A 13,312-nucleotide genomic window follows, 5' to 3' on the forward strand; every position below is an offset into this window, starting at 1 on the left:
AGCTACTGTGTCTTAGTTGCAACAATGTTTTTGGTGGCGGGAACTGTACAAAGAGACGCGTGACTATGTCCTTCAATGTGACATTTGCCAGCAGATTAAGCCTTCAACTGCTACGCGTCCGCCCCAAACACAGTTGTTCATTTCTAATAAACCATTTGGTTGTGTTTATTTAGATCACAGCGGTCCTTTTTCTTCTGATACTGCGTATAAGTACATCTTAGTAGCAGTTGATCCATGCACACGCTTTGTATGGGTCAGGTCTCATCGCAGCGCTGATTCACGGACTGTCATCAGGGATTTGCGTGTCTTTATAGGGATTTTTGCCTGTGGTACCTTCCATTCGGATCAGGGTCCTGCTTTCGCCTCTAAGGCGTATAGGGATGCCATGACTTCGATGGGGGTCCAAGTCAAGTTTCGTCTCCATACCGACCTGAGGGTAATAGTGTTGTGGAACGAATGAACCGTGACTTAAAGCAATCACTGACAGCTCGAGTTATAGGCACTGGCAGAAACTGGCTAGCCCATCCTAATGGAGTGCAGCGTGCTCTTAATAATCTCCCTAGAAGGTCTCTGGGTGGGCGGACCCCATACGAAATGCTCTATGGTATCAAGATGTATGTCCCGGACCTTGACCGTCTAGACACGGTCGGTTCGGCTGCCTCCTTTGACGTAGATGAACATTGCAATGTTTTACAGACTCTACAAGAGACCAGAGACAGTCTTGCAAAGGAACATTTGCCCTCCACCTCGGATGATGCGTTGCAGATCCCTGTATTTGGGTGGCTACCCCAAGTTGGAGAACTGGTTCGGGAGAAGATCGATAACAAAAATGAATTTGGTCCCTCATACCGTGCTCTGGTTCCCGTGCTTGGAGTGAAGGCACCAGAACAGTCATTTTACCACCACTTCCAGGTCATAGAGAGAACAGGTTTATCTCCATTGACAATGTCAAAATACACAGAGTGGCCGATTCTTCTTAGCATGACACCGGCAGTCACATGTCCTTCGATAGTGAGAAATTCTGTTTTGGCCACTGCTTCTGATCGTGCACCGGAGGTGGCCCTCGAGATGCCTGCAGTTTCAAGTCCTTTATTGAGTGTTTTGCCTGGTACTCGCCTTGATGATACAGACTACACCTACCCAACTGACTTATCGATGCCTGATTTGCATACTCGTTTAACCACAGAATCCAGATTTTCATTTGACACTGTTTCACATACGTCGGGGAAGCCCACAAGACTGAGAGCCTACGCGACATTGTTTAAAAAAATATTTTTTGATTCCCCCTTGGACATACATTTGGCTGGGGCTTTTTGCTCTCTATCTTTTTATGTCAATTGGTTTTGTGTTTTATTGTTTCCGATTCATCAATGGACACTATGTCGAGGAGAGAGCATGCATTCGACATCTGAATGGAACATTGGCTCCCCACTCCTCGTCACATTCGGCCAACAGATTGAAAAGAGACTTGGCCTTTGTTAACATCACCGCGTGGCCTGTCCTGGATGGAATAGTATAGGATGCAGTTACATTTAAAATCCATGGCCCGACTGAAGTTATTAATGTTCCTAATGTGCTTAGAGTTAACATGGGGGATGTGGTTCAACAAAACATACGTTCTGATGATTGGGAAGTTCAGGCCGTAGAGGCTTTGTTTGCTGATTTAAAGTATTATGCTGCCTTTGATGCTGAAGATTTATATTTAGAATCTGCCAATTATGGCCATTTGTTTTGCTTCCAACATTTTGGCAATCACTTCCTGTATAAAACTAATTCTAGGAGAGGTACTGTGAATTATACCCAGTGGGAACATTGCCCGGCTCCTTTAAGAGGCAGCTCGAATACATTTTTGAAAAAGTACACTTATTTTACTGACTTTAATCAGTCCAATCCCGCTTCCTTTTATTTTAAAATGACAGATAAATCCATGTCCAAAGTTAGACTTACCGATACTAAGTTATTGTATTTGAAGTCCTTTCTAGACCTGCTGGCTGTTGGTGGCTACGAGTTGTGGAAGGAAACTATGGACCTTAAATCAGTTTGGGGTTCTAAAAGTTGGCAGGTACAGGGCACTGAGGCTTTGCACCGTGCATGTCTCATCCCAAATCATATGTTGTTTTTGAATTCTACTATCTCACAGACAACATGCTTTGGATTGGCTACTTCTAAAAAGTTAAATTCTCCTTCCTTCCCAGATTTGGAAGAATATTCGGTTTGGGAAAATTCTACAAAATTTTCAATTAGAGAGTTGCAGACCCTTTTGCTAAATGCATCCTTTAACATATCCAGTTTGGATCCCAGGGGTTGGTTGATGTGGTACGGAAGTGCAGATTCGTGCCAGCATCGTTTTTTGGGCCTGGCTTAGGATTTTACACAGGTCAGAGTAGATCCCTGTTTTGAGAGTGACCATTCTGTAACCACTTATTAAGTAGGCAAATTGTGTCAGAATTGGCTCAAACACTCTACATTAGCGTCAGTAAAATTGCATTTGTCTAAACTGACTTATGAGATTGACTTGAATGATTTCATAAAGGGCCCGGCTAAGGATAGATCTAAAAGATGGATCTATGCCGTGTATAATGAACTCTGGAAAACATCACAGATTGAAGCGGCTACCCACCTTAGGGCTATTGATCAAGCTAATTTGGAAAAAGTACTTGCAGTTGTAGATAACAGCAATAACACTCTTTCCTCCCAAATGTATACATTGGATAATATTGTGTAATCTGTTGTTGAAATTGTACAGGATGGAGTATCTGTTTTGTATCATGGTCAAAATCAATTGCGTTCTATTATGCAGTTTGCATGGACCCTACAGACACTGAAAAACGGAAAAGTGCCTTGGAATTACATTAATGTTACATCTCTGTTTTCTCCTTTTAATTTAACTGAAAAACAACGCTTGCTTTCAATGAGAGATGCTTCTTTTTCCATGTTACACATTGAACGCTTAGAGTCTTTACCCTTTTCAGTGGCAGAGGCCACAGCTCTAACGTGGCTTATCCACGGGTTAATAACTTTACCTTTTGCGCTTTTCCAGTTTACAAATTGCATTAAATATTTTGCCATTGGCAGGTACGAGCCGCTTGGTACCTCCTATTTACATGAAACCTGGTCTCTCCCTTTCACTTACAGATGCCTTAGGGACGGGAAAGAGGTTTATCTGAAAGGAGAAGAGTGTACAGAAACACCAGATCACTCATTGATGTGTAGACACATCCAATTGCATGGCTCCTGTAACCAGGACCGCCATAATTTGGCGTGTGTTTTGAAAGGTACCCCAGTGCTTGCTATTGTCCCAACTTTTACTTTATTAGCAAACAGGAGTTATTTACTTTTAAATAATGAGGATTGTTGTGGGTTATTGAAAGGCATAGCTTATGTTGTAACAGTCAGTGAGCGTGTGGTTTGCTGTAAAAATGTGCTGTATCCGACCCCGCATGGAAACCTGGATGTTTCCATCTGGCCGAGAATTCCGACCTTGAAGTTAGAGTTCAATAAGATGAGCAGAATAAGAGCCTTATTGTCACAAAAAGAAGTTGCCCTAACATCTGCTCGTGAAACATTTGTCCTTCACATAGCTAACACCCGCACAGAAGTGCATGCCTTATTAAATACTGACCTTCCTTTACATTTTGGTGAGCTGATTCATACAATCTTAATCGCGTCCTCCACTTCGGGGCTGGCTCATTTTTTTAAAGTAGTGAGCAGTGGTCTAGTGACTTCTTTCCAAAAGATATTTGGAGTCATTCCTGCTTTTTTCCATTCGATCTTTTTCCAGCCTATTTGGTGGATTTCCCTTTTTACTGGCGCTGGCTGCTGGCTTTTTGTTGCTATTTTGTTTAATTCAGAATGGATGCCCGCCGTGTGTTCGCAAACGAGCGGGAACAGTAAGCGCTGTTTCGCAACAGGAAGCTTGAATACTATGGTGTGCTGCCACTTGCCACTTTAAGTGCATCGTATGGATTATCGTTTCGGTTTTCCAATTTCACCTGTGTCCAGCCTGTGTTTCATTGCCTGAGCCGTGATTTCGATTGTTCCCTGGATTTGTGTCTCTGCAATTTGCTGTGTCCTGAAGTGGATTATGATCATCTCATGAGTCCCTTAGTAACTCATGAATTGCTTTGTTCTGACGGAGGGATTATGGCCTTTGCAGCGATGCATGGAGTTCTGGGTCAGCATACCGCTACATGAAAAATTAGTGGCAACAGAGCCTTCTTTCATGGTAGAACAAACAGAGAAGCTCTTGGAAAAAGTCATGGACAAAGTCCTAGGAGAAATGAGAAAGAAATTCTCAGTCTCAGAGGCTAATCAGAGCAAGATACAAGAGGTATGCGAGGCTTTGGACCAAAAAACGAACGCCCTCGGAGAAAGAGTGGCCATAGTCGAATCAGTGGTGGAAGATCTCAGCAAGAAAATTGACACAAACCAAAAAGAAATAAGAAAGCTCAGAGAAAATGAAAGAAGCATGAGCGAGAAGCTAGAATCGCTAGAAAACCAGGCGAGAAGGAATAACCTAAGGGTCCTTAATGTACCGGAGAATCTGGAGGGTATGGACATCAAAAAATCTATTATTTCTCTTTTTGAAAAACATTTCTTATGGACCAAGGAAGTCAATCTTACTGATGACATACAGAGGGTACACCGTGACCCTTTCACAAAAAACAAAGACAGGAACACACCGAGAAAAATCCTGATAAATTTTAAAACATATACACTGAAAGAAAGACTACTTAGTGAAGGTCTAAAACATGGTACTTTGAAAGAGGACAACTGGTCCTTCAGGATTCGCTCAGACATGTCCAAGACTACCCAAGACAGACAGTGGGAGTTAGGACAACATATGCAAGAACTAAAATCTCTTGGAGCCAACGTCCAGATGAAATTCCCCGCCGCATTAAGGATCATGTGGAAAAATAAAATGCACAACATCGGAGACCCCAGAGAGGTAGAAACCTTTATTGAGCAAATAAAAGATCAACTACGAGCTGAAACAGAATCTAAAGCAAGATGAATACCATAAAATCTAGGCGAAGCAACGAGCTCGAATAGGGCGAAGAATACCGCCCCAAAAGAAGAAGGGAGGCTTTCTCAGGGTGGGAAACAATGAACCTCACAAAAAAACACAAATATGTCATAAAAAGAATGCACGGGTGGGGAGCAAAATAGTGAAAAAAACTGAAAAAATGTCCTCAGCGCTCACAGTAAAAGGAACTATCGGGACCCTAAGAAAATGGAAAAAACAAGATACCCCTACTAGGAATGGCGACACAATCTAAACAATTCAAGGTACTCTCTTGGAATGTTAATGGACTCAGGACACCCAGCAGAAGGAGAAGGATTCTTGAATACCTGAAGGAAGTAGACAGCGATATAATTATTTTACAAGAGACGCACCTTCTAAGTACAGAATGGGACCAAATAATGAAAAATCTTAAATGGGTTGACACCTATGTTTGCACAAATCAAGAATGCAAAATCAAAGGCATAATAATAATTCTTAAAAAAACACTTAAAGCCAAAATTGAGCACAACTCAGTTGATAATAAGGGAAGATGGGCCTTTATTAAAGTAAGAATATATGAAAACTCATATACCTTGGCAGAATATTACGGCCCAAATGTAGACAACCCAACCCCCTTACAAAAACTGTATACAGAATTACTATCAACAACTGCTCCGATAATACTAGACATCCCCCAGGGAAACAATCAAATCTACCTAAAATGAGAGAATGGCTAGGTAATTATAAAAATGACCTGGGTTTGCTAGATATGTGGAGAGAGAAAGGAGACAAAAAATATCCTTACACCTTCCACAATAAAAACTTGGTCATAGATCAAGAATTGACTACTTCTTAATAAATGGTGCATTACGAGACAATGTCAAGAATATAGAACATTTACCGGAACATCTATCCGATCATTCGGCGGTACAACTAACCATGCAAATAACGAAAAACAATATACAATCAAGATGGACGGTAGACCGCACAATATTACTAGATCCACAGGCAGCAGAAGAATTGGAGTCAACAATAGTCAATTTTTTTAAGGAAAACCAAACTGGCACATCAAAACAAAATACCTGGGACACATATAAAGCGGTTATTAGAGGAAAGCTATTAAGTATGGGTTCCCACAGAGCCAGGACATCAAAATTAGAAATTGGAGGTATGGAAAGTGATATTAAAGAGCTTGATCTCAAGATAATGGCGGAGAATATTTCAGATGTAAAAGAATCGTTAGAGAAACAAAGGCAACAACTAAAGGAAAGACTGGTAAATCTCCTGGAAAACAAAGTAAAGACTAGATGGGAAGCCAGTAAGTTATCTAATCATGAATATGGAGAAGGATGTAGAAAGCTGTTGGCTTGGAAGACGAAAAAAGAGCAAACTAGAAACAAAATAATCTGCATTCAACGAAATAATAGAAACGAAACTGAGGACTCCATAATAATGCAGGAATTTGTGAAGTTTTTCTCCAATTTATAAAGGGAGATATAAATCCCACAGAGGAACAGATCCAGAAGTACCTAGACCATATACCGCTTCCACAACTAACAGAAATGGAAAAAGAAGAACTAAACGAAGATATCACAGTAGAAGAGGTTAGAACTATCATAAAAGGCCTAAAAAAAGGTAAAGCAGTTGGCCCGGACACCTTACGTAATGAGTTCTACCAAATTCTAAGAGACTCTCTGGCGTCACCATTAACAGAACTACTAAATCTAACATACAAAAAAAGAGATAAAATTCCAGACTCCTGGAACGACGCAACAATTAGTATAATCTTAAAACCAGGAAAAAATCCAGCAATATGTGAGTCATACAGACCCATCTCACTACTCAATTGTGATTATAAAATATATATGCAGGTCATGGCGAAAAGACTAGCCGTGATAATGACAAAACTGATAAATCCTGATCAAAAAGGTTTCATAAAGGGTAGACAAATACAAGAAATCACACACGAACTCTTTGCTGCAATAGATATAGCCATCGCAGAAAAAGTCCCACTAACCATAATCACCTGTGACGCTGCCAAAGTGTTTGACAGAGTAAACTGGTCATTCCTTAACAAAGTCATCAGTAAATATAATCTTGGAGAAAATTTTGGTAACATGGTGGCAGAGATATATACCAAACCAAGGGCTAAGATATTAGTCAACGGGAACCTTACAAACAATATTGACATACAAAGAGGGACAAGGCAAGGATGCCCACTGTCACCCCTGCTTTTTAATTTATATATTGAAGCCCTTGCAGTCTCTCTAGGAAATCATGCTACAATAACCCCTTTTCAGCATCATGACTGGTCTAAAAAGGTGGCACTATATGCCGACGATCTGATGATTTTTACAAATGACTATAATAGCTCTGCTGCTGCAATAGAGTCCACAATAGCCAAGTTTGGAAGAGTATCAGGATACCTGACAAATCAAGAAAAAACCGAGGCTATGAGCTGGAACACAACCGTCAATACTCCATACACAAAAGAAAAAATAAAATACTTAGGTATCACATTGGTGAAAGACATAGAAAAAATACCCCAGATAAATCTGAATAGAATCGCCATTGAAACCACGAAATTACTCAAAGTATGGGATGGGCTACCTCTTAGTTTCCTGGGGAGATCAAATATAGTAAAAATGTCCATTGTGCCCAAATTCACCTATCTCTTTAATACAATCCCATTGGAATTCAAGAGAGATGCCTTGAAGAAGATCCATGGAGAAATCACAAGTTTTATCTGGTCATCGAAAGGAGCAAGAATATCCTGGAAAAAATTAAGGAGAGGAAAACATGAAGGGGGAATAGCAAGTCCTGATCTTATTGAATACTGTAAGGCATTCCAATTTAAAAATATGAGACCACTTCTTAAGAGCTCCCAGTTTTTCCCTGACTATCTGCAAAATATGACAGGCAGACGTGATCGTTTCCTACATAAATTTGGACACCCAAAATTTTTCAAAAAGATAAAACTGAAGATATTAATCAATGCAGTAAAATTATGGTACCAAGTTAGAAGCACTTTAAACATACCACATTAAAGCTCACAGGCCCCTTTCTGGGATTCGCCAGGCACTCCAGAATGTTTAAAAGACTCTTTGGCCCTACTGTCATATAGTTAATGCTTTTCTATATATTGTGTTAAGTTAGCATGAGTTTATTAAATGTTTAAACGACATATTTTCCTTCGGCTTCAGTTTGCACACAGCACATAATTATTATTGTAGCTTTCAACCTAGACAAAAGATGTGATTTATTGAGAATAATATGTTATTGCTCTGATATCAGTCGTGCCTGGTTCACTTGGTACACTGTCTGCACACTGAGATCTATAGCCTCTAAGAATAACCTAACACAAGGTTGCTGGAAGGCCTGATCCTCGCACCACATTAGACATAACACAAATAATGTTGCTGCCAACATTGGGCTCTACGCGGGTTTAAGATAGAGTTACTGAGAATGCAAAAACACACTTGATGGTGCTTCGCACGAAGAGAGTTGGTAGCTGATGATGTGATCTTCTTCTGCTGACATTTAGAGGTATGGGCCCGCCCTGCTAAAACCCAAATGAGACCTTCTTAGATATAATATAGTATGCTAAATAGGGTGCGCGAAATATAGGTGATACAGATTTCTATAGATTTTTGCATTATAATATGCTATCACCGTTCGCTTACTATGGACTAGTGACTATGCTGATAACTCTGATTTTTGTATATGTATGTTCGTATTATATAAGATACTGCGTTTGAGAACCTTGCATTGAAAAATAAATATTTCAAACTTGCACGTGTGTTCTTTTACTCCCCGTTGTGGTTTGAAATGATTATAGAGCAAAAGAGTGTTCATGTGTTCCACGATACCTGAGGTACCCTAAGTTCATGTTCTGGATTGTCTAAGTCATTGGGAGTTTGTTAGGACCAATGAGACACTGTAGCTAGCTCGTGTAATGGCAGAGTTTTTGGGCTCTATTTAGCAGTGATATAGACCTTAGTCTTGCTCACATCTAGTATAGGTATTCTTAGCCTGTGTTGGCCCTTTTAAGCCCTTTTTTCCAGACCTAGAAGAGGATAGCTGCTTAATATGATGATAGATCCTTTATTCTTGACTTTAACCTGTCTATTGCCTATTGGCTTTAACATATTAGACACATTGGTATGGTTTATGTAGGTATTCTGACAGAGCTAAGGGGCACTTCATCCCTTTCAGGCCTAAAGGCCTAGAGCTAGAGGGACTCCATCTTGATGAAGCTGAGAGGCTTTTCAGGGTAAAGGCAAAGTTTATAGTTAAGGCTGTTTTTCAATTGGAGAGAACCGGTCTGGGCCAGCCCTTATCGGTAGGCTGTATTATTCTCTGTGTTGAAGACACCACAAAAGGCTGGCCAGCTGGGTGTGTGTCCTTGATGCGAAGTGGTGCAGAGATCTGGTGGGCGGCAGGCTGATGGCTGGAACTTTCCATGAGGAAACAGCATTCTATATCAGTGAAGTGCAGAGGCGGAGTCAGTGAGTCGAGTGGAGGTGGCGAAGCCAGTCAGTCGTGTTAAGGTGGAGGAGTGGTAAGCAGTGGAGTGGAGTTGGCAGAGAGAGAGGGTTCAAGCTGGAGAGAGAGCTGAGTTGAATAGTGAGCTGGAACTGAAGGAAGCAGTCAGAAGCAGTTACTTATCAGGAGGAGGTGTGAATAGCTGGAGTCTGAAGTAATGCCTTTTAGAAGAGACGGAGGAGAGATCGTGGACTAACCTATGGGAGCAGATGGAGTTATTTGGACATTGGTGCAGAGACAGAGTGAAAAAGCTAGTGGAATGAACGGTGATCAGAGCGGCAGGAACCATTAAGATTGAAGCTGGAAGGTGGAGACAGTTCGTGGGGGAGAGGAGTCCAGTGCAAAGTGATCAGCGCAGAGGTGTACCCAAGAGTGCAGGAGAGAGAGAGAGTCTGAGATGAGCCAAGGCACAGACGAGAGAGGAACCCAGATGACAGCTAGAACAAGACTTCACACTAATCAGGTGAACTCCACCCTTAATCTTGTCCTTATTCCCTAAGCTATTGTATGTCTAATCTTTTCTCTTTCAGCGGTGTGTTCTACCTATAGTCTTTGTCAGTTACAGATCTGTGTAAATGCTTATATTGTTCTAATAAAATAACCCCCAGTTTGTAGCAAACTGGCATGTGTCTTATATTTTTGTTCAATCTAGGTAAATGTATCTCCTAGGTGTTTACTAGGTACATGAATGGATGAGTAATCCCAATCAGGTAAGTGGTGATCACATAAATAGGGAGTGAGTGGACCTATGATGCCAAGAATAAGAGGTACATTATATTAATTGGCTAACTCCTAATATTGCAGTAGCAGACCCTTAGTGAAGAGACTTCCCAATATATATATATATATAGGTGTTCATAGGAATGTGGTCGTCGTTGATATGCGGCGTTAGTGAGAACGTTGGGTAGGAGACCAGCGTGTATACCCACAAGATTGTGGCTTGAATAAGTGAGAGCGTCAGGGAGGAGACTGGCGTGGAGGTTTGCCGGATTGCGAACCGTTTGGAAAAGGGAGCATTGGGTTCTGCAGGCCCATGTGTAGACGCACCGGATTGTGTGTCATATCTGCCCTAGGGTAGATCAGTCTGGGTCTGAGTGGCCGCGAGACTAACTGATGTATGAGTGTGGTGTAGGGTATGGATATCCTTAGTAATCAGTGAGTATTCTTAGTATCCCTATAGATTTAGTGGTGTTCTTAATAATATGAGCTTGTATATTGCGAGTTCCCCATCCTCAGGTAGGTACCCAGGTGCCTGTATAGTTGGTCCTGAGGAGGGATGTGATTACGTTCTGGCTGGGTTGGAGGGGCCCCTAGGGGCTGATCCCATCTAATCAGAAAATCCGGCCATAACATTTGGCGTAGTCGGCATCTTACGAATCCTGTGTGTCCTGGCCATGTGCTTAGAGAGTTTCCCATGTGTTGTGTGGGAGTGCCCTGAGCGCCGGTTCCATCTGGCGTAATATTGCAGTTTATGTAGCCTGTGAGACCTATGGGCTTGAACAGTTGCAGCGTGAGGAGATTGCATTACATCATGGCATTTGGTTTATTCAGGGTGGAAGGAATGGTTTTCATCTTGGTGTTTAAACTGTCAGGGTTGAAGGATGGCATTACATGAGGAAGCCAGTTACATCTTTGTGATGGTCCAATTGTATAAATGTGTGTAAAAAATGCTTTTAAATCGTCCATTAAATTGCTTGCTGCATCTGCTTATGCTGTGCAATGTGAAATGTGTTCATTGTAATATGATCTGTGGAGTTCTTTGCATATAGCTCCTTGTAAATATGACTTGTGAATAGCGCCATGTTATTGTGGCTTGTGAGGTGCATGTTCTCATGTTGATCTGCTGTGTTTCTTGTGCATTGCGACTTAGATATATTGTTTGTGAAAAGCTTGTCTTGTAAATATGGCTTGTGAATAGCGCCATGTGGTCATGGCTTGGACAGGGCATGTTATCATTACGTTAGGCAGGAGAGAGCTGGATCTCTCTCGGGTTTTTGGGGATAACGTTTTGAAAATGTGTGTACGTGTTATCTGTAAACGTGAAGAGATGTGTTCATGATTTTCCCATGTATCTGCAGTCATTGGGAATTGATTGTGCTTGAGCTGCCAAAGGGTTAATATCTTGAATTGAGATGGCAGTCTTTATTTTTAACATGCTGTCAACACGCATGGTTATCTGACCTGACTATAAAAGTCAGTGGATTATTTGATGGTTTGATTTTGACTTTTATTGATTCCTTGGTCTGCCTATGTGCTTTGTCAGCTTCTTGACGGAAAGGTACCATCTTGTGCTTTGCGAAGGGTTCTGTTCATTTCACATTCTTTTTGAACTGCGTCTACAAATTTGTGTGGGTTTGCCTTGGAACTGTAAGTTATAAATCAACCAGTCGGATTGAGATAAGGGTTTGCACGGAGAGAGCTGTGTTCTTTTAAATACGCTTCTTAATATGCATCCATAGACGTGTGGAGTATTATTTTTGAATGCATGATTTAAAATGAGTGAAATGTTAAGGAGGTGGCCCGTTAGAATGCATGCTACGGGCTGTTTTCATTAATTATTTCTTTGAGGGTTTTCCATCTAGAAAGGAATGTGCTGGTTGCAATGATCACAGGTTGAGAATAATCAATCTTGCCCGACAGTGCATGGTAACATGTGCTTTTAATTAGTGAAAGGCAACCGTGTGCTTTTGAAAAAAATGTAAATGTATTCTTATTATTATTTTCCCAAATGCAAAATGAAACTTTTTTTATAAATGTGTCTATATGAAAAGTTTGCGCTATAAATTACACTGTAACGCATAATTACATGTTGTCCCTGGTTGAACAAAACACAATGGTGAAATATGTCTGCATTTTATGTTGTTTTAAAATTATTTCTCTTTCAACAGCTGACAATGGTCCATGTTAATTCGTTTTTTAAATACAGACTGTATGTGCAAAACTTAGTTGCCCCTTTCTAAATAAGTGCCCTTATTTTAATTATCTTGCCTTTAGCTGAATTAGTTAGACAAAAGTCTTTTTAGAAACTGGAGCTTTTAAGTAGCAGTACATTGTAACTGAATTGTTTTTTTTTTAAATGCTAGCTTTCGTTAGTTAGTGCAATCAGGCCTGGGAACAAGCTTGCAAAAAATGTGTTTGTCGACCTTGGCAGACCAGCTGGTTTGTGAAGACGAGTTTTTTTTCCCTGCAGGCTTCGGCTGCAGCCTGTCCTGTTTTTGATTGGCCATAATCCAATTTTGTTCCGCGGACGGCTTGTTTATTTAAGGGTGGGGTTAACTCGCTCTTCCTGGCTGTTGACGCAGGCAGCTTCATTGCCTGCTGATAAGGGACTCTTGCAGACTCTTGCCCTTGGAGTTAGTTAGTTGCAGTGGGCCTGGGCGGGCTTCTCTGATCAGGGAAATGGGAGGCTTGCAGTGCCCTGCTCCTGCTGTGAGATCATCATTTGGCAGTGATTCAAATTACTTCATACTGTAGCCTGGCTCCTGCTCTGAAGGGAGGGGTGTCTCATAGAGGATTAGGGTATGTTAGGCCCTGCTAAATTTACTTAAAAGTTAGATTTTGAATGTTTTTAATTAATTAGGATATTTTCTTTTCATTAATGAAAGGCACCCGGGGTGCTTTTTAAATTAAAATTTTATTTTTCAAGAATAATGATACTTGTTTTCTTGTCCTAGGTTGCTGGGTTGTGGTGTTGGTGTGGGTCGCCCCCCCCCCACTTCCTTTTCTTATTTTAGTTTTTTACTTTCATGTTTTTATGTTAGT

The 13,312-nt window shown here is 41.0% G+C and overlaps 1 pseudogene; it reads left to right on the plus strand.

Moving 5' to 3' along the window:
* The first annotated feature begins 6,130 nt into the window (after positions 1-6,130).
* The window catches only part of LOC147729924 (CDK5 and ABL1 enzyme substrate 1-like), a 74,627-nt pseudogene continuing 67,445 nt past the window's right edge, over positions 6,131-13,312 (plus strand).

This window comes from Lissotriton vulgaris, chromosome 2_1 (genome assembly GCF_964263255.1).
Source record: "Lissotriton vulgaris chromosome 2_1, aLisVul1.2, whole genome shotgun sequence".
Lineage (NCBI taxonomy): Eukaryota > Metazoa > Chordata > Amphibia > Caudata > Salamandridae > Lissotriton > Lissotriton vulgaris.